Here is a 22,500-nt window from a genome sequence, read left to right as displayed (position 1 = left end):
GATGATCGTTAATGCGATGATTACAGATGACATTTTAAACTATTATCATTGCCAAAAGTTACCCGATCTCCCTAATACCAATGTCAATTCTATTCAACATTACCCATAAACCATACTCCCAAATATAGATGATAACCTTTCAACAAAAATACCCTTTGTACTGTTTTATTTAAGATCAATAAAAAAAACCTTTAGTTTAACTTGAAACTATGGGGGAATTAAAGCCAATGCCACGGACAGCGTATAGTATTTAAAAAATAGGACGCCAAATCTCCGGATGTCTGTTGTCCTCAAACATAAAGATACTGAACTGGAATCTGGAACATCGCCATTAACAACAGTAGTTGGAAAGCACAAGCAAGAATGGCAGCAGCAATGGAACTATTACTGAAGGTAGTGAAATTCAATTATCACCACCAATTCTAGCTCGTTAGAGCCATTAAAAACATTTCACAAAATAATTAATAGATTTCTATAAATTGGCGTTGTAACAGTTATGTTACCTTCAACGTTGGATACAGATTGTTTTTATCTAAAAGAACTTTAGCTATAGGATTTTTTTTAATCTTCAGTCATTAATATGTAATTTGAGAATATTTATATACATTACATCCATTAACAAAACATGAAAACTGGTATAAGAAAATGCCGTGTATTAAAGATTATAGAGAAAACGGTATTAAACGACAAGCCATCGTAGCAGAGAGTACAGTGCAATCAAGAGAAGCAAGCAGTCTACGAAGATTGACTGCAGTTATCAAGCGATTACAAACTCATTTGTCATAATGTGAGCAGACAGTTACGACTCAGCAATGGGCTGTTTCCCATCTCCTCCGCCCATAACTGAGAATCGGCGGGAGAGCTGATTTGGTAATTCCTAGCATTATCTTTATAAGCTTACTGGAGAGCGCCAAGTAAATTATTCATGCTTTTGTTTGTTTGTGGAGCCCACAACGGCAAAGACAAAACATAAAACCATGATACGAAGTGTAGAATAGTAATGAAAATTTTTTACCAACAACAAAAATAACAAATTCAGTTGAAAGATGGATGCGTTCGCCAAACTTTAATATTATTGTTAAGGAAAAGCCACAATTTGGAAAAAACTCCTAAGAACTTTATGTTCAGTGTTAAATTATAAAATTAATACAGTTAGAAGAGAGTTTGTTTTTTTGGCTGTTGTTTATCTACTCTTCCTACTTAATTTTTATGAATTTTATTTTGTTCCAATCATCATCTAGTTCTGTTGTCCGCGTCATCCTCAAAATCAATCAGAATCCCCATCATGTTCCAGACTGAAAAGTTAGTCCTAAGACTGTTCATAAAAAAGATATTAGTCCTATCAACATGTTACAGAATGCCTTGCGAAAAGTTATATATCATTAAGCTATACAATGGTTTTCCCAGACATTCCTAGCATTCTGCTGCTCAATCACAAGGATACAGACACAAGCTGAAAATGAATAGTATATAAAATTCTGTAAATCATTTACAGCTGATTTATTCAAATTAAATAGACAGGCAGAATAATATAAAAACATATTTTTATGTCATTATATATTATTTCTAAACATAATGTTTTACTTTTTTTATTGTTTTAGTCTAAAAAAAAAAGAGGGGTGGGGTAGGTACGGAGGCTGGAATGTCAGGAAGTAAACAAACGGCTTCCTTTTCAATTCATAGTGGAAAAAAGGAATGTTGCGATGTAAACTGCACGTGGGAAGCGATAAATATTTGGCTTGACTCTATTGCAATTGCCTAATCACCCAAAAATTGTAGGTGCATCGTTTGTGAGAAAGAAGTAGTCCCTGTTGCAGTTCACTTATATATACATAATATATAAAGAAATAGAGATAGATAGGTGTATATATATATATATATATATATATATATATATATATATATATATATATATATATAGATATATAGATATAGATATATATATATATATATATATATATATATATATATATATATATATATATATGAATCACACACACACACACATATATATATATATATATTGCTGACAATTGCGAAATGAGGCACAGCAAAAGTGATTAATAGCCTCAAGACATGTAAGTACATGTTGAGGATGATAGACGGATTGGAGGAGTAGCGTATTAGAAAGTACCATCAAGTGTAGTAAATTGACAGATAAGCCTTCACATCAGAAGTATCTATGGAATAAAGCCAACATAATCTCCCCAGACGAACCATTATTGCAGGAGCATTTCACCTCGATACTTGGTCTCCATACTTGGTTTCTTTGAATCCCCTTAACATCTTACTACTTGGTAACAAGATCATCATTAATCGGATTCTCTAACCAGCTCAATAATTCAAGCTACTTCCTACGACGATTTGCTTGTTCGTTGTTCGCCATTTACAACTGCGATCCAGCGAATACTAAATTATATACTCAAGTTCAAAATCCCAAACATCACTGATATATCAACTCAGTTACTCTGAAATGCAGCGGTCAATCAGGTTAGCATAAATATAAATATAATATAAAAACAAAATATAATGCGTGGTTTCCTTATTGATCAAGGACACTAAGCATAAAATTAGGTCATTTAGCAAAAAAAAAAATAATAATAAAATCTCTCTCTTCTCTCTCTCTCTCGCTCTCTCTCTCTCTCTCTCTCTCTCTCTCCTCTCTCTCTCTCTCTCTCTCTCAGTATTGGTGTTCTTTTCCTACTGTATGAAAACCCTTATGCAGTATTTTTATTCCTTGAATTATGCAAAGATTTAAAATTAAACAAGTGCAAACTCTATCAATAGAGCAACGGGTCTACGGCACGGACTGTGGATTGGATTAATTTTTGTACGTTCTAATGTAAATACGCAATCATATGCGGGCCGATTTAATAACGATCCAATTTACATTGAAACACAGGAAATAGCAAATGTGAGTTGCTACCTGGTGTACAAAGGCATTGTTGGCTGAACATTTCCATGTAAATTGATTATGGATAGTATCTGAAATGCTTGCAAACCAGTTCTTTGGGTTGTAATTAGAATTAATTTATCTTTATGCGTTTCACGTGCGCGCGCACACACACACACATACACAATATATATATATATATATATATATATATATATATATATATATATATATATATATATGTAAACAAAGGCGCAATTTATTTGCATCATCGTAAGCATATTTCAATTTCTTGGTTCTTGACTCTTAAGTCCCTTTCTGCTGATTCACACAGGGACGACCAATACACTTCAATTTCCGGTCATTTTACCTTAGGTGTCCCCGTTTAAAGTCGGGTAACTGTCTCTGCTCTATCCAATCCATTAAGAAAATAATATCTACTCTCTCTCTCTCGCCATCAGACAGAGAAATAATTATGATATCACAATTAAAGGCAAAATGTTGAAAGCCGGGACGCGGGGAGCAATGTCGGACTTATACCTCATAACAAGAGGCTTTGCCTTTTTAATGAGATCGTTAATGAGTCATGAATGGTTGTTTGCGTTATTATTTTTCTTCTTTTTTCAGTGTATTGGGACTTCCCCACGGCCATTATGATCCCGCTATAATTTTATTGTATGACGCAATTTCTTCAGTCAATATTCCATCGAGTCGTTTGAGAAATCCCAGCATTATATTAAAGGCATTCTCTCTTCTCTCTCTCTCTATCTCTATCGCTCTCTCTCTCTCGCTATGTCTATATATATATATATATAATATATAGTATATATATTATATATTTGTATTTTGTATGGTATTACTATTACTATATACTACATACATACATACTCATATATATAGATATATATATATATATATATATATATGTATGTGTGTGTGTGTGTGTGTGTGTGTGTGTGTGTGTGTGTGTACTCTCATCTTATTATGCAAACAGAATGGGAACGTAACTAAAATATCTTAAGTGCTTATAGTACGCATTTTTCTTTTCGTTTTCTATAGCAATTTCTCATTCAATGTAATAACTTTTTTAAAACTATTTTTCATGATTAAGTTTATATTTTGGTCTGCTGGTATATTGGTTAGTATCATGGTATGCCACTTACATGTTGGAGGTTCGCGTCTCCCCCCATGCTATGAAAGATTACTGGCTCTGTATCATACTCAGTTACAGCTGCAGTGTGGGGTCTGCAGTGGGAGGTTGAAAACAAGATATTTTGTAAACTTGAATTTCAAGTCATTGGCCACTGTGTGCTTGTTCCATGTAAACAGAATTTATCTACTAAAATAGTAATAATAATAATAATAATAATAATAATAATAATAATAATAATAATAATTTTCACCCGGTTCTATTTCCTTAATCCTTTCAATGCTTCCTGTTTATTTCTAAACTTTCTGTTTAGCAAGATACCTAATGAGTTAAAACTATGTACTCTCTCTCTCTCTCTCTCTCTCTCTCTCTCTCTCTGTCCCCACTAACATGCACACCGAGGAACAACCAAAGATAGACGCCATCCTCTAATCTAATTCCCATCGCAAGAAATATTTCAGGTTGGTCAACTGGAGAAATGTACATGGCAAATGAGCGAACTGCTCTGTGCCCTGCAAGGATTAAATTCTCAGCGTCTTAGGGTCTTGGGTTTATCAGTATCGTTTCGTTTGCTTCTTCTCTTGAATCAAAAATAAATAAGAGATGCTGTAGCAAGGGAAGATAATCCTCGTACGAGACCGGGAGATGAGAGGGTAGATACATCTTCAAGATATCTTTAACGTTAATATTATTTCTAAGAGATGAGAAAACAATGGGGAATGTGCCATGTACCTTCTGGAGGAAAGGGATAAAACGTCTAGGAAATTATGAGTAGTCTTAAAGACCACATTATTTTCACTGTGAACGAGTATACATTTTTCATTCCTAGGCCGGTTAAAATCCAAAAGATAATTCCGAAAACATAGTCAAATCTAAGCCTAACTTCAGAAAATCGTCTGCCTTGGTGAGCTCAGTAACTTAAATTTTCATAATGATTCCAATCAATAATCTTTGACAATGACCCCTGTTATTCATTCACACACCCCAACGTAAAAAATATTTCGGCATGAATATCTAAATTCTTTTTAGGACGTTAAACCCCAGTCTGCAATTCATAATATAAAAAGAATCGAATTTGTTTTTTAAGACGCGTTAAAAGTATATCTGATTTTCACTAACGCTCTAGGCATAGTTAGATTTCCAATTTTATTTCCACAATGATATTCACTGGTAAATAACGGCTTAGGAATATCTGATAAAAGATGTTACTCATTTTTGCTGGATAGATATAAAAAAGCCATTTAATATGAATCCATACAAAGGTATCAAGATAAAAGTACCTTTTAAAGCCACAACCTCGTATGTTGAAGCTATTTGGTTGCGAAAAATACAACAGAAACGAGAACAGTTAAATTATCATAATGGTTATAATCCCGGTAATAAATTTTAGTTACTTTTTCTAAACTTACCCTATGTATCTTCTACATAAAAAGAATTATATATGGGGAAGGAAAAAATATATATAGATATATATAGATATATATAGGATAGATATTATAATTAATATTATTATTATATATATTATAATAGTTTATTATATATAGTATATATAGATATATATATATATTGATATATATTATATATATCTATATATATAATAATATATATATATATATATAAATATATATATATATATAATGCTTCCCTTAGTTGTTTCAACGACCACATTTCAAAAGATTATGCCATGTCGTTTAGCATATACATAATTTGAATTTTGTTAAGTGCAAAAGTTTATTTAATACTGAACTGTCGTTATATTGTCATTTGCCTGACATACTATCTATAAACTCGTCCCCAAAAACTGCTTAATACCAACTGGCGTTCTCATTCATGTATAGCAATCGAGTTTTCTGCACATCGTGTAATGCTGTATAAAACCATTAACTATGAGTCTATGACCGGCAGCTCTTCAGTTACTCACCAGAAGCGGTAGAGTGAGGGTGAGTCCCATGGCTCCGGGAAGCGCTGCCAAATGCACGATCCATGGCTAAATTTAACTCTAAATAAAATAAAAACTACTTAGACTAGAGTTGTGGCAATTTGGTATGGTTGATGATTACATGATTGGTATGGTTGATGATTACATGATCAAAATACCAATCTGCAGCCCTCTAGCCTCAGCAGTTTTTTAGATAAAGCCGGAAAAAAATTTATTTTACAGAAAACTACAATCTAGGTTGGGAACCGAGGAAGGTATGGTACTGGTTTTCATATTCCGAAAGTAGTCTTTTGTCTCTGAATATATTTCAAAATCTAATGCGTCAAGAAGTCATATCTTTCAGGCAAACTATTCATTGCTCTATCTAGATACGTTAACCTAGATAAAATATTTTTCCTCTAGTCTAAGATTATGATGATGATGATGATATTAGTGTTCATTGAAATACTTAAACCTATTATATGCTTGAAAGCGTCTGTACCCCAGGAATATCATTAAAATTCACGACACGTTTCCATCTATATATATATATCATATATATATATATATATATATATATATATATATATATATATAGATATACAATATATCATATATATATATATATATATATATATATATATATATATATATTATATATATATATAATATATATATATATGGAAACATGTTGCGATTTACATAGTATGCAAGAATATTACTGACTTGGCAAGCATGCAACTCATTAAGAATTTGTCTTAAAATCTTCAAACAAATAAATAAGTGAAGTATAACCGGTATTTCAGCATACGCAATATTAAGGACCCTGTTATATCGATATTTTTGGGTTATCACCAGTTTATTTCGATTCTCCTACTTCTTTTTGTTTTTCATTCAGGCTCCGGCTACTTCATGCAATCTTAATAAAGCAAAACGCTTTCAATAAATGGGACCATCATACAGAAAACACAGATGACCCGAAAAGGTCAAATTGACTTTTTGTACCTTACCGTTTTTCGTGAAATCCGATAGCTACTGCAACTTTACCTGAAAATGAAAAGAGTATCGGATTTATATGCAAATACGTACAGTGTAACGAAGGAAGACTGAGAGAGAGAGAGAGAGAGAGAGAGAGAGCATAGCTCCATTTCATAATTAAATATATGAACATATTCACATAAAAATCCAATGATTGAATTATCAAACTTATTAGAATAAATAAATACCGAAGGAGGACAGAGAGAGAGAGAGAGGAGAGAGAGAGAGAGAGAGAGAGAGAGAGTATAGCTCCATTACATAATTAAATATATTCACATATTCACATAAAAATTCAATGCCTGGATTAAAAACTTATTAGAATAAATACCGAAGGAAGACTCAGAGAGAGAGAGAGAGAGAGAGAGAGAGAGAGAGAGAGAGAGAGAGCATAGCTCCATTTCATAATTAAATATATGAACATATTTACATAAATATTCAATGACTGAATTATAAAATTTATTAGAATAAATAAATACCGAAGGAAGACTCAGAGAGAGAGAGAGAGAGAGAGAGAGAGAGAGAGAGAGAGAGAGAGAGAGAGAGAGTATAGCTCCATTTCATAATATAATATTTGAACATATTCAGATTAAAATTCAATGATCGAATTATAAAACTTATTAGAATAAATAAACACCACCAATAAAGAAAGTCGTTACCTATTATTCAATTACCACGAATTTTCCCTACACTTGATGTTAAATCACTTCCCTAATAAGAGAAATACATTAATCCATATCATGAATATTGGATGAAGGATCCCTTCCCGTGAAATACGAAGAATTAATTAGATTATTATAAAGAATATGAAGTTATACTTCAGCGACATTTACGAATTAAAGACGTTTCAGACATAAAATTGAAGCAGAGATAATTCAGTTACGATCCATGTACTAGAATTTTATATCTTGGTCACAGGTGGCGTTATCAAAATACTTTTCCATGGAAATTAGTTAATAAGCCCGTTATAATAGCAGATGCACAATCGTGCATTAAACTGTTAACTGAATTTTTATTTATTTTATTACCGTGGAGAAGACTTCGTCATATTTAAATATGAGCAAACTTTCTTCATTTGAATGGCAGCAAGGCAAAAGTGGAAATATTGACGAGCAAATTTTTAGTAAACATTAAGGTCGATAAAGGTAAGACAAAACTTTCCCCTCAAGGGAAAAAAATCAAGCTATGTACCATTTTCTTCTAAATCAACTTTATATAAGGGAGAATACAGCATTGCCGTACGTCATCACAACATTCATTACCTATTCTTGCTTATCTTTCCTAAGATATCCTTTTATCCACTTTGTATCCGCCTTCCATTCTTCCCTTTCTCCTCGCACCCCTATCTCCTATCTTGCCCTCTCTTCTTCAATCTCTCTGTTCCACGAGCATTAGACTACCTTTTACACCTGTCTGTTCCTTTGCGCTCTTCCTGCAGTCCATGCAATACTCTGCTGCCATCTCTGTCTTCCCCGTCAGCCCTTTCTATACCCTTTTGCACCTGCATTTTCTGGCCCTGTCTTGTCCCATTTACAGGGGCACTTCTGATCCATCCGGAGTCAAGGCTTTAGCAACACGTTCGCGTTGTCATTCTGTCTTGTTGGCTTGGCCTCGCTCTTTGAACTTATTGTAGGAATATCAGCAACATTCGTAGCTTCTCCTGCAATAAAACTGTCTCCTAACTCCAACCTTTTGGTTTGATTACATTCGCTACGAATTTACGGAAATCGTGAAAGTTTGCCATTACGTCTCTCTCTCTCTCTCTCTCTCTCTCTCTCTCTCTCTCTCTCTCTCTCTCTCTCTCTCTCTCTCTCTCTCTCTCTCTCTCTCGTTATAAATTAAAGTGCATTTTTTGTTTCAAGGTTTACAGAAAATATTTTTTAAGTATAACAAGGAAATACGACTAACAGTTACTCCTATTTATTCCAAGTAACTACAGAGTAAGTTGCTTAATGGCATTTACTAAAGAAATATAATATATGGAACATTATAGTAACGAGGCATTACTGATAAACTCGATACGAACTTTTCTCTCGGATATGACATCTTGGGAAAAAGCTTGACAATTTCGGCATTTCTTCAGCAAGACATTTTTTCGTCTTTTGAAAAAAACAATGCATGATGCGACCTTCCAGCATTAGAAATAATTTTTCTGTACTGTTTAACATGCACATTATTTATTTCTTACGTTTCCACTCTATTAAATAATTCATAAAACACCCTACCCTAACATTCATCTATCTTTAACTCATCGCAAAACACCTTTTTCAGACCTTTTCAGGCTCTTCCATATGGTTTTCCTACCCCGCCAAACAACAAACAAAAACAACAATAACGCAGTAGTTTGTAGGCTTACTCCCCGAGTAAGAGAAAATTGAGCCAGTCTATTCAATAGTGTTTTGTTTTACAGGGTGGTGTGGCTGCAGTAACTAACAATGGTACTTTAAACCCTTCTTTTCTATTATGTTGCTGACTCTGGGGCTCAGTCTTCATTATTATGAAAGTTATCCGAAGTGAAAACGCACAGAAAAATAAGGATGCGATTGTTAAGTAACCGCATACTGAGAAAGTATTTCAATCCAGATGGTACTCGATACATTTAGAGTAATAAACAACAAATAACTGTAGTTATAACCTGTACAACTGTTGCTGTGTTTAATGTTGCTTTGGTATCTGGATTCATTTTCCTATCCCATTATCATATTACTTTCAGTGGTGAATGTAAGTTAAAGTTAAACGTTTTGGTTCCAAGACCGAACAATAATTCAAAAGTACACCAGATCATTTATATCTTCCTTTATGTCTGAATAGACTCTACATTTGCTATGAAAATCCAGAAATAATAAGCTACGAACGAGCGTCTGTTTGATTTGTGTAGATTTGGCATTATGCCAAGCACTGGCACAACTAAGGCCATTCAGCGCTGAAACGGAAATTGACTGTAAAAGGTTTGAAAGGTGTTACAGGAGGAAAACCTCGCAGTTGCACAATGAAACAATTGTTAGGAGAGGGCGGACAGTCAGATGGAAGCAAGAGATGCTCCGAATGAGGTGCACCGACGGCAATAGCCCCTTATGGCAACGAACACGCGTCAAAAAATATAGACATCCTACTTCGTCAGATGTTAACTGCATCTGAGTAGCGAGGGCCTACTTAGGGTTCCTGAGCTAAGCTTAGAGGCTGCAGTTTCCCATCTAGATATGTAGATTAAGATGTTTGTAATACAATCTTCTACTTTCAAAAGCATTTCAGCTTACATTCCATTCGGTAAGTATTCATCCTGTACAAGATTGGACACAGGTTTCGGGGTTATAGTTATAATTCTCATTGCACGGAAACTATTAGAAATAAATAATTTTTATTTTTCTCAAATTGCGGCCACAACCCTCTTCATCCGTATCTCTTGAAATTTCTGATATTTCTTAAGCCACTAAACGTTGAACTAATAAAAGATAAACTGGAAACAGATTTATCTGTAGAATCTGAGAAGAGAACAAACATCGTTTGAATAGAAAGACACTGATAACAATCGGACGGCGAAAGCATAGGGAAAAGGAATTACGTAAAAATAGCATCAAAGTCCATCCAATTATCTCTCTCTCTCTCTCTCTCTCTCTCTCTCTCTCTCTCTTTTATTCTTTTCTTTAATGTTAGGATTCCATCCGACGACGGGTTAGAGAACTAAGTCTAAAGAAAAAGAACTAAAAAGGCACGTCAAAGAGATCGTGCGATTCTTCAGGAAAGAAACATTTGCGTTTCCCTTCATTTCCTTCTCATTGGTAATGTATGAGAAAGTGTCAGCTGGACTGAATGGTATTTTCTGCCCCGAATGACCCAGTGGTCTGATTCTAAGGGATTCATCCCACTCACAAGTGGATTTTCCCACCTTCTTGAAATAGTCGTATATTTCTTAGGTGTGTGTGTGTGTGTGTGAGGGAGCACCTGTATGCTGTTTCGTTGTAAGCTTGCAATAGATTTATATATATATATATATATATATATATATATATATATATATATATATATATATACATCGAGCTACAATGTCCTTTAATATCTAATTCGCTCTACCTCGGAATTAATATATTTTCATATACGCTTAACCGAAGGGGAATTTTTTTACACGATAATAGATTTTCCTGGTCCCAAGCGCGAACCTAAGAAGCCATTCAAATCCAGGACGTCAGTGGTGGGGTAGGTAAAAGCTTCCACTGACGTCCTGGATTTGAATGGCTTCTTAGGTTCGCGCCTGGGACCAGGCAAATCTATTATCGTTTAAAAAAATTCCCCTTCGGTTAAGCATATATGAAAATATATTAATTCCGAGGTAGAGCGAATTAGATATTAAAGGACATTGTAGCTCGATGTATGTATATGAATCACGGTAATGTGATATGACTATATATATATACATATATATATATATATATGATATATATATAATGTATATATGAGTGTTTGTTAGTATATATATATATATATATATATATATATATATATATTTATATATATAATAATATATAATATACACATACATAAAAGTTGTATGTGAACGCTTGTAGAGAGAAGAGAGAGAGAGAGGAGAGAGAGAGAGAGAGTAGACGGTACTCTTCAGGAAACGGTACTGTTTCAGGCCGGGTTTACTGTCGATCCACCGTTCCAATATGTATTTTGTTTCATTGTTGAGTTATAATTGAAAAAAAAAAATATGCTTGGACAAAAATATAAACATTCACATTTTTAGTCAATATAAAGTAGTGTTTGGGCCCAACAGACACCAGCTGTGGAGCCAGTCCCTTCTGTTTATGCCATATTCATTATTTCTTGATTGTTTTTGGTCCTGTTGTATTGTTACCCGTAAAACAAAAATGGCTGCTTATAGTACTGCATGGCTATTTCTTTTGTGTGTGTTGCGTTCCAAATATCAATTATAAATAAGTATATATAATATATATATATATATATATATATATATATATATATATATATATATATATATATATATATATATATATATTTATATAAGATTTACATTGAGAGCGAAACCCCTTCTTTCAGTTGAGAGTCCAGGGTATTACCTATTCCTCAGCACACGTCATAAAAGCGGTTGGGACCTAAGTACTATGTACCTGACGTTTTGCCCGGAAAGAACCCAACGCCCAACATACCAGCAAAATCTACCCAAATTCCCGACCCAGCAGCAAACAAATTGCTATAATTTCATTCGACTTACCCCCTTCACCAAGAGATATGGAAATGAACTAATCAGGACGTGTTTCACAGAAATAAATTCCTGATTCGAATTGGGTAAAATTCAATGGTATGCTGTGCCTACTCTGGAAAAACCTAAGGTTTATAGTACATAGGTTCCAGCTTCTTTTATGAATTGTGTGAAGGAATTGCTAATGCCCTGGACTCTCACTCGCAAGACCGGGGTTCGATCCTGATGTGAGTCAAATTTATTTCTGTGAAAAACGTTTTTGTGTTCATTACTATATATATATATATATATATATATATATATATATATATATATATATATATATATATATATACTACATACATACACACACACACACACACGCGCACACACACACACACACACACACACACACATATATATATATATATATATATATATATATATATATATATATATATAATATATATATAACTGAATCACGAAAGTTTGGAACGTGATAAATCCATAAATAAATGTATAAGCCACGAGGGAAAGTAAACAACGGAGTTTCCGCAAGATCTTTCGACGTTCAAACGTCCTTTACTTAGCAGATGAACTGACTTACATGAGGAATTGACAATACAAGAAAGGCCGTATAACTGACAGATAGGGATTATAAAGAGATTAGTACCTAGAATCCGACACACCTGGAAGATGAGTAACCTTCCCAAACAAGCATAAACATGGGTACAATTTAAAAAAAAACACGCACACACACACACACACACACACACACACACACACACACACACATATATATATATATATATATATATATATATATATATATATATATATATATATAATATATATAATTTCATGTGTGTGGATGTTTTTATGAGTGTTTGTAAAGTTTTAAGTTTCAAAGAACTGGGTGCATTTGATGGCAGGAACTTGCCAGCGTTGCATGACATTAAATATGGTAAAGAGAAAAATACTAAAGGAATGGTGAATGTAAGGAAAAGGTATAAAGAGGGAATGCAAAAACTTTTATGTATATATCAGTGGTGGATGCCCTGGTTAGATTAAGAAAGTATGAGAGAGCTGAATGGAAGACCAATATAAAGGAACTGTAACGTTTTGCATGAAAGATGATGAATTGTTCAAGAGCACATTACGATACTTTGCTATGACATGTTTAAGCTAGAAGTAAAAACTTGAATTGCGCTGTAGTTTATTAGACCTACAGAAATACAAATTATAGTGATACTATGCAATGGGAGTTAAAGATGCACTGTAAAATGTAGTTTAAGGGTAGCTGCCAGTTGTCATGATGTTGAGGCAGCCCTCAGTAACAGTATGTAGATGGGAGCGTGACTTATACTAGGTAAAAGCAGGCCTTAGATATTGGTTGGTATGCCTTAAAAAAAATCTTTGGATGGAGTGATGAGGAGTGTGGTAGACAGAATCAAACAAAGTAAAAGCATAGCTTTTCGTATGTGTTATACCAGATGCAATAAAGAGAGGCTTCGGCCACTGATGAAAAGGTAAATGAAATAATAGAGGGTCACTAACACACGTATTTAGGAAGAATTGCTGTCTAAGTAAAGTTGAAAGGCGTGAAGTAAATGTCCTAGAAGAAAGTAAATTAAAGGTATTTAATAACGATGAGTAAATTTCCCGTGGAAGCTGTTGACATAAAGCATTCAAACAAGGGTGAGAAATATAGATGTATAATAAAAACGTGTCATACGGTTGGAGTATCAAGAGGAAGACCAGGATTTGTTAGTGGTAAGACTGGAAGAGGATACACTGAGGAATGGGTTTTACAGTCTATACCTTTCAAAAGAAGAAGAACCAAGGCAGAGCTTCGTTAAAGAAATGGAAAACGCATTATAATGGAAGGATATTAGTATCCTGGAGCCGCTGAAAAAAATCCTGTGACGATGAGATTATAGATAAAGTGAATAAGGAAAGAGATTGGGGGTGGGATTAGAGTTAGTGATGAGTTCTCTTTGTAAGTGATTGAAGCTGATGATGAAGTTTTCTCACGCGAAAGTGCTCATCTTTGGTTCGTCAGCTGGAGGATGAATATGATGGTTATTGTCGACTCCTTTTTCCATAGAGCCACACAAGGTATGGTAACAAAATTCACGAGGTAACATATTGCTTGGGAAACGTTAGACATCAATATATAGTATATGCTTAAGAAGAGAATACCAAAGTTGGAAGAATATCTACCCCATAATAGTACTATTTCTTTTTTCGTTATGTGACAGACAAGGCAATCATCCTTGCAATTACTGAACCATTCTCCTTCAAAGAGACCATTCTATCCTCTTTCTCTAACTTTCTTTCAAGTGATATTCAATCGCAAATGTATTCGAGTCCTGAGAGATGCCATCTTTCTGACATAAGAATGGCATTCATCTTATCCCGGCGACTCAATTGTGAAGGCTGGAAGCAATTTAACAGACCGTCTTCAAAGAAAATGACTATCATAACACAATCTTAACGAAGAACTTTCACTGCTGGCAATCTAAACTGATGTCAGAATAGTTCCAGCTGGCAATCAACCTTCAAATGATATTCCCTTTGCAAGAAAGTGAAGACGACGAAGACAATGGTAAAAAAAAAAAAAGACGATTTCTGTATCCAGTTATTCTTTTGTAGAAAAATAAAGTTGGATACTGGGCTATTGACCGTTGCTCGCCTTTTTTTCTTTGCTCGCCCTTTTTCCTAAGAGATGAAATGGGAATCGAATTTCGGAAGGGAAGGGACCCTGTGATAAGGTTTTTTGCCATTTGAGATTCCCTTAAGGCGGAAAGAAGTGGGTATAATGAACCCATTTGCAGACAAGCTCAAGTCACACAAAATTCTTTATACAATGTAAAGAGAATCCCGGAAACGATGTACTCCTTTACATACAAATGAAAATATATAAAGGTATAAGCCACGAAGGAAAGTGAAACACTGGAGTAGCTGCAAGGTCTTTCGACTCAACGTCCTTTGCTTAGCAGACGTTGAGTCGAAAGATCTTGCAGCTACTCCAGTGTTTCACTTTCCTTCGTGGCTTATACCTTTATTTATGCACTTATCACGTTCCAAACTTTCGTGATTCAATTGTAAAAAAAATGAAAATATGTACGTAACCAGATAATAACCGTTTATACTATTTAAAGAAGAGAAGAAACTACGTACACGCTAAACTGCGATACGCAGGCACCTTACACACCTCCGTTTGAGGAGAACACGGAAGAAACCACAATAACAGGGCACAGTAAAGAGCACACACAAAAGCAAAGAGACTCAAGCAACTATATACATTCCTTTACATACAAACAACATGGATAAAAAGGAGCGTAATAACAGTGTGTCGTTTGTACTAGTATGTGGGAGGAAGGGAATTAGGTCACCATGCACCACTGTATACACGGGGTAAAAAGGAAAGGATATGAAATCTCCTAAAGGAGATCAGATCTCCTCGAATCTCTGTATCCAAGGGAGACCAACAACCACAATCGCTTTATAAGCAAGATAAAGGGGCATGGATTCCAAGCGTCACGTATCAGCCTGTCTGGAAGGCAACACGCGAGAGATTGTGCTCAGTAAAAATCCAGAAAGGCAAGGGAGGGAAGTCTCGGACCAAGAGATATCAGTTGTAGAATATACAAGGTCCTCACGAATACACACATGCTGCTATCGTTCGATTCTCGTACTTAGCCCTCTGGACCTGAATACTGTAACCACCTAAGGTCTCTGGCTGCAATTTAATTATATGCAATTTGTACACCAATTATTATTACTTTTAATGCTTTTTCAAAACTGCTCTCAATATTATTACTGTTATTACCATTATTATGATTACTATCATTTATACTACTTCAGCAACTGTATGGATATTGCCGATTATTCATTTTTTATCATGTTACTTCATGTATCTAGATTGTGTATGTTACTGCCTGTACTTTGTATATACTCCATGTATAATGCCTTGAGCTAAAAATATAATTATTATTATTATTATTATTATTATTATTATTATTATTATTATTATTATTATTATTATTATTATTATTATTATTATATAACTACCCCACTCGCAAGGGAATACGCGACTACTGATTACAACACTGGATCATCACCTTCCAGAGCGATTCAAGATCATGTTTGAGTAAAAACTGATACTGGAAATAAAGAATACTTTACAACAAGCCAACAGAAATTCACTAAAACCCAGATAGGTATTAGATAGCATAAATCATAAAATTTCCAGGAACAATAGAATGTTTCGAATCCAGAACTGTTCCAGTTCACGATCCTTCCTAGAATTTATAAATTTTTTTATGCTACTTTTAAAAAAATTCGATTGCAAGGCTGTCTGCGTTTCCTAGAAAACTGAATAATGTTTTTAGTGAACCACACATCCTTACAGACTACTAAGTTCATAAAATTTAAGTTTGTATTGGCAGTTATCCTAATATTGGGCTCAAAGTAGTTATTATCAAGAATTAAAGCCATGTGAAGTTCAGTCATTATGTAAACAGTGTTATCCACTTCTCTTTATGCTTCACCTGCTCTCCTAATTAATGAAAGTAATCTCTAAAATGTGAAATGAGGACTATGCTATAATTTCGTACTTGGAATGTTGCAGGCAGAGCAAACAGAACAGACAAAAGCATCTACCATTTTCCATGTTACCCATCAACCTGACTAAGATGAGGGAAATATAAATAATGTCCAAACAGCATTAACAAAGGAAAGAAAATGTGGAATAAAATAAAATCTATCGTAAGAAACAACAGGTGTTGCGAGAAACAAAAGACTGTCCGGACATTACCTCACTTATCGGAGTGGGTCAACTTGGACGGGTGATTTATAAGGTAATTTCTGCCCTATACGAGCGCCAAAGAAAGATAAAGAAAAAACGCAAACAGGAAAAATGATACGTAGTACAGCGCTTCTTTTTTTTCCCCCGAGATGGGAGGGGTGGGGGTACTGCCTGGAAGGTGGGTGTCTCCGGGTTGTCGTTCTGAGCACGACCCTACAATAAAAATTATGATATATGAAAGAAGCTCACTGTAAGCGCTGAGAGAGAGAGAGAGAGAGAGAGAGAGAGAGAGAGAGAGAGAGAGAGAGTTTAGTTATTGCTAAACTTAATTTACTGATAGGATTTATAATGGTGTTTCAATTAATATGGTTTTATCGTTAAAAAGTGGCCCCGAATATTAGTCAATATAACATCACAAATATATCACACAAAAAAGACATGGATTACACGAGAGAGAGAGAGAGAATTTAGCTTTCGCTAAACTTAACTCACACATAGAATACGAAATGGTTTTGCAAGTAATATAGTTGCATCGTTGAAAATGTGGCCCTTAATACATAAGTAATATAGCATCATAATATATGACAAATGTAACTATACAATAAAAAAAATTATGGATCACACACTAAAGCATAAGTAATCAAATGAAACAAGACGCTTGACAGGGTAAAATTGCGATGGACTCTTGTCCTCGTTTCCATCTAACTGATGATTAATTAATACTCTGGGCGATCTGAAGTTATTACCAGTATTTACATTTCTCGTAACAATAATAAACTGTAACTCTCTTCCTATTAACATTTACAATTCTAATCCTATTATTACTATATGTTAAAGGTATATAAGAAAGGCCGTGGGTATAATGTTAGAATTTTCCTTTCACATTTGTTGAATAAAATAAAACCATCAATAACACCTTAGTCCGGCAGGCATTCAAAGATATCTCATCATATATTTTGCAAAAACACCTAACGAAACGCCAGAGTGGTCAGAAACCAGGAAAAACAAAAATTCCTTCTCGCTGGTAAAACTGACAATCCGTCTCGCATAAAAACATGTTTCGTAAGATAAAAGGTTCAGGTTTGTAAAATATTCGACTCAGGAATAAAAGAACAAACACTGCCAGTTTCGGTCATTGTGCGCACGGTAAATTTGTGTAGTCTCCAATACGATTCATAAATGACAGAATATCACTACAAATATTTCAGCTCTCGCTTTTTATTTTATTTAACATTTTCCGTTTCATGAAAAACTTTCGTGACATTTTGATAGATATGATAGGCTTCTACAACACGTAGGTATTTATTTCTTTACATACGGCCGATGGTTAAATCCTTGATCTGATGAAAATTAGCATTTCTGTTAATATTTCGCAATTTAACAAATTTATCATAGAACGTGACGAAGGATGAAATTCATATTTAGTTTAAATTGAACGAGAACTTCATATCTGACTAGTTTATGATATCAGCACTAAGACATCCTGTAACTACAAATAAATAAACAAATTAACTTCCAGGATAAGAATGTAATTATTCCAAGGCGAATACAACAGGAAGTAAAACTGAATAGATTTCCATCAGTAAACAGAGCCACCACAATTCATTTCAGGCGAATAACAAAAATGACGTACTTTTAAGGACCAAAATGATCACGAACGTATAACCCGAAAATGCAGTAAATGTATGAACACATTTCTTCAGAGCAATAGTTAATGTTACCTTTCATAATAAGTTCTTTGTCATACGCTCTGTCATTTCCAGTTATAAATTTTTTATTTAGGAATTTATCTACTGAATTATGGGAAATTAAAAATTTTTATTGTCAAAAACTAATATAACATTGTAAAACACCTCCAACATTTGCATTTCATAGATACTCGCAGTTTGGATTTCTAGCGAGTCATTATCATGAAATTCAACAGACCTGACATGTAAACAGTCATCCATAAGAATCATCCGGCTGGCGTCCCCAAACTACAGAAATTAATGATAGTTCAGTCAACTGAGAAATCACCAGAGATGTTAGAGCTTCCTGAAGTCTCCAGATAGTAAAGGAATTAATTATGAAACTCTGGGCATTCATTATAATGGGCAAACCCTTCCTCTTGAATCCCGAGAGAGGACGGTCTTTAAGCAATGAGATAATTACTGCATAACATCATGTGAACGGAAACTAATCGAGCAATTATCATATCACAAGCTTGTTGGCGTGCGCTGGACCTCCGATCCCCTCCCTGTGGCGAACGAACAGGTTTGCAGGGGGAGGGTGGATGTACCCTTAACCTGCCGTTCCCCTACCAACCCTCCCTACCTTGTGCGGACAAACAGATTTGCATGGGGTGGGCGGCTGTGTCATGTCTCCCCTACTGTCACCCGGGAAGGACAAAGAAGATCAGATCCTCTCGGATTTCATTAGTATAGATGCAATGGGTTAATAAATTTTTATTTTAGTGTCACTTTTAAACTATAAGAAATTATTCCAAGCATTTTCGCTTTTGTTTCTGGAAGACATTATTTCTACACTGGACTACAGTACTTTCAACGATTTAAAGGTCAATGTCCTTTAAAAAGCTGAAATGGTAATATTTCTTGTATTTGCAAAAAATTCCCCGAATCAAGCGTAAGTTAAATTACCTTTTTTTATTTTCCATTTACGGTGTCAGTACACACACCAATCACCAAAATTTCCTGCATCAAAAAATAACTTCTTTAAGTTGCAAATCAGACCGTAAACACAGAAATGGAATTATATTTCAGTGTTATGAATACTTGTATTGCTATTTGACTTGTTTTTTTCCGACAATATATTTTTTTAAATAACCGTCATCCCCAGTTTAAAAGCTTATACATTTTATTTAAATCCTCAGCCTTAGTGCTTATAAGTCCAACAGGATATGGCAATACAATTAACCCTTGTCCTTTTTTTTTTTTTTTTTAAGTGGTGTCATATTGTGATCTTTTCCCTATAATTTACTGTAATCTTTCATCTTTAATCTAATTATTATCTTTTTTTGTGCCGAGATTAACCTCGGATTTAAAATTTGTTTCTTATTACCTTTTGCCTTTCATATTCCACGGAAGATAAGTGTCTGCAACCTTGGATTTCAGCGGGTTTGGCCTGGAAGTTATCCTTCATCTTATAGTCCATTTCATACTGATCTTCCGAATTCAAGGTAATCAATTTGTATATCGTAACGGTTTTATTTTATTTCTTTTTATGGTTTGCAAATTCATTGCCATATTTTTTCATTTACTCGTTTGTCCGTAATTCCATTGATCAGGTATTCGGTCTCTTTCTTTCCTTCTTTCGAAAACTGTGATGATCAAATTTGATGAAATATTTTCCTTATGTTTATACTATATTTTTTCTTATGTAACCAAGAGTCTTTTCTGTCCACCTGTTTAGCAAAGTCACCTATAACACACACGTGCCCTCAGCTCCTCGTCGATCGAACCCTACTCTCTGTAAGCCCTCGGGCTGGACGGTAAATATTTCATTACTTAAAGATGTGGCCGGCACAGATCGTCCCCCCAAAAGGATAAATACCTGCTTTCCAGGTGTCGTTCCTATTAGGTCTCTCATAGGAACGGATTTAAGTGCTCGATAAATTACTGCAGTACTGTAGGATGACCTGATATCTCTCTTTAAATACTGCATGAAGAGATTAGCAAAGTGAACGGCGATCATTTTCTGATTTTACCGAGATTTTATACACTGTTCTCTTTGTCTGGAGGCCCGAATCTCCACCGGCCTCTCAAATCCATACAAGGCACCACATTCCAAACTATCACATAAACAGCGATTTCTACAATGACTCCGGGGCTCGCTCAGATTTCCTCCATTGGTTAAGATTTTGAAGACATTCCGTATCCGAGTCTCCCTCTTTCCCAAAAGACCCCACTTTCAAAGGTCACGCCCTCTTTCTCCTTCCTTGTGTTGGAAATACAAGAGGGCATTAGGGCGGTCTTCCTATGGTACTTAGCGCTGAAGAATCATTTACAAATCGTCATATTCCAAAATTTAATCGGATTCCAAAAATCATATGTTCTAACTGTATGCAACAGACATATTAAAATTTTTAGTATTTATTAAATACATGTCAATTTTACATTCAAATTACAATGTAATTACCAAATACATTAGAATATAAAGATTCATTTCTACTCAGTCAAATTACCCTTGAACAGATTAATTAACGCAAATTTCCCACCGAATAGCTCTACTTTAAACAATGATGGGCTTAGGTACCGTGTATTAACACAAGAAATAATGAGTCCAAGTATTGGATAATCATGCGATGTTGACCATGTTTGGTTTTTAACTAATTCATCGACTTGGATTTGATATAAGAGACATTACGGGATGAGTCATATAATGTCATATGTGGACAAATAAAAGAAAAAAAACCAGTATTGTACTCCTCTTAACTAGAAACAATTCTGATTTAATGGACTTTATGTATACTAAACATACCATCGTAGTTTGTACTTTGTCTAACTATATTGATCGTTATTTCCTCACCTTTTCAGGTGCTTTTGTTCAGCAGAACAAAAGCAGCCAAAAACGGTTGAAGAAATAACGACCATTAGTGAGGCTTAAATGGCTGCTACACATTGTTGTTCTGTAATTTTTGAATATTAAGGAATACAATCGTGGATAGGAATACGTGGGTATGTGATATATATATTATATATATATATATATATTATATATGTATATATATATAGATATATATATATATATCTGTGTGTGTGTATGTTAAAATACATAAGGAAATTAAGGTTTATTAAAAAATCTTTATCGGATTCTAAAAATTGCAATATGTCCTGTCTGTGTGACTACTGCAAGAATAATTTTTTTTTTAATCTACGTCTTTTTCTTCATTTTACAATGCAATATTTGATACATTACAGTATAACGATTCATTTCAGCTCACTTCATTCAAAGTTCCCTTGAACAGATTAATCGACGCAAATTCCCAACAAACAGCGCTTCTTTAACTAATGGCTGGTTGAAGTGATGTAGACTACCGCCAGATGGACTGAACGCTATTGCTATTCCTACCGTGTGTCTTGGTAAGAAGTGCTGGGTGATCATCGAGTGTTGAAGACATTGAAATTGTTACCTATGTTACGTGGTGCATTACGGTATTTGTTACGTAATGTCAGAATCTATAAAAAAAAAAAAAAATTAAGTTCACGGAGCAGACCCTAATAAGAAAGTATTCCAGCTAAGTAAATTTTACATAGCCTATATCAAATAAACCAATGTACTTTACATTTTGTCTTGCTGCAATCATCGTTGTTTAATCACTTTTTATTTAGCTGCTTTTGTTCTATTAGTTTGCTTTAAATAGATGCTATACTTTTCTGTTTTGTATTCTACAATATCAAGAAACATTATGGTAGGTAGGTCTATGATAGATTCAATAATTCCAGCTAATATATATATATATATATATATATATATATATATATATATATATATA

The 22,500-nt window shown here is 34.2% G+C and overlaps 1 protein-coding gene across 14 annotated transcripts in view; it reads right to left on the bottom strand.

The window, feature by feature from the left end:
• The window catches only part of LOC135215250 (uncharacterized), a 654,605-nt gene that overhangs the window by 330,648 nt on the left and 301,457 nt on the right, over positions 1–22,500 (bottom strand). For 3 of the 14 annotated variants that reach the window (XM_064249770.1, XM_064249769.1, XM_064249771.1), the window contains one exon: positions 6,972–7,008. The exons of the other annotated variants lie outside the window; for them this stretch is intronic. The gene's annotated coding sequence lies outside the window, so the exon portion shown is untranslated. The remainder of the gene's footprint in view (positions 1–6,971; positions 7,009–22,500) is intronic. 14 annotated transcript variants of the gene reach the window in all.

This window comes from Macrobrachium nipponense, chromosome 5 (assembly GCF_015104395.2).
Source record: "Macrobrachium nipponense isolate FS-2020 chromosome 5, ASM1510439v2, whole genome shotgun sequence".
Taxonomy (NCBI): Eukaryota; Metazoa; Arthropoda; class Malacostraca; order Decapoda; family Palaemonidae; genus Macrobrachium; species Macrobrachium nipponense.
The sequence above is the reverse complement of the archived record's forward strand: the minus strand, read 5'-3'. Positions and strand labels throughout refer to the sequence as shown.